Below are 1074 nucleotides of genomic sequence, written 5' to 3'. Positions count from 1 at the left end.
TAGGGTGGCTGAGGCAGGAGAATTGCTTGAACCCAGGAGGCCAAGGTTTCAGTGAGCCGAGATTGTGCCACTGCACTCCAGCCTGGGCAACAGAGTGACTCCATCTCAAAAAAGGAAAAAGAAAAAAAAAAAAAGCCAAAGAAGGTAATGCATAGAGACTGTGGTGAACTAAGGAGCATATGCCCACTTCTATTTATCCAGATAAGAGATACTCTCTCCATTTAAAGAGTATCTGTCACTCAACTCCAGTTACTGCCATGCAGGAATGTTGACCCAGTGTTGCTAGATCTTCTAGTTACTCAAGAGAAGCTAGAGATCTGAACTTACATATGAACTCTTCCAATTTTTACACAGTGGCAGCCAATTTACATTTTTTAAATGCTGTGCAGCCAAACAAAATACGTCTGCTGTCTGAATTTAGCCCATGGAACACCAGTTTGACCAGCTCTAGTCTAGTGAAAAGGCATGAGCCTTAGAGTAGAACAGAATTAGATTTGTATCCTAAGTTTCCCCATTTTTGCACTGTCCAACAGTATTCAGGGAACTCTTAGTGTTTCGTATTGTTTTAAATGCATCTCTCTCATTAAGCCTCTGTTTATTGGTCAGGCAACAAGCACTGCCAATATTTTCTTCAAGAGTCTTGTTCCAAGCTGGGAGCCGTGGCTCATGCTGTCATCCCAGCACTTTGGGAGGCCAAGGTGGGTGGATCAGTTGAGCCCAGGAGTTCAAGACCACCCTGGGCAACATGGCAAAACCTCATCTCTACAAAAATGTTTTTTAAAAATTAGCTGGACATGGTGGCATGTGCCTGTGGTTCCAGTTACTTGGGAGGCTGAGGTGGGAGGGTCGTTTGAGCCCAGGAGGTCAAGGCTACAGTGAGCTGTGATGGTGCCATTGCATTCCAGCACTCCAGCCTGGGCGTCAGAGTTAGACCTTGTCTTATTAAATAAATAAATAAATAAATAGCTTTTACAGTAGCATTCCCTTCATTCTACCCACCGCCCCCATCTCCAGTGGCACAACCAACCATCACAGCATACCAAGGAGCACACCACTCTTCAGGACCAAGGTGCT

This window comes from Colobus angolensis, unplaced genomic scaffold (assembly GCF_000951035.1).
Source record: "Colobus angolensis palliatus isolate OR3802 unplaced genomic scaffold, Cang.pa_1.0 Scaffold85, whole genome shotgun sequence".
Taxonomy (NCBI): domain Eukaryota; kingdom Metazoa; phylum Chordata; class Mammalia; order Primates; family Cercopithecidae; genus Colobus; species Colobus angolensis.
Note: the sequence above shows the minus strand (reverse complement) of the source record.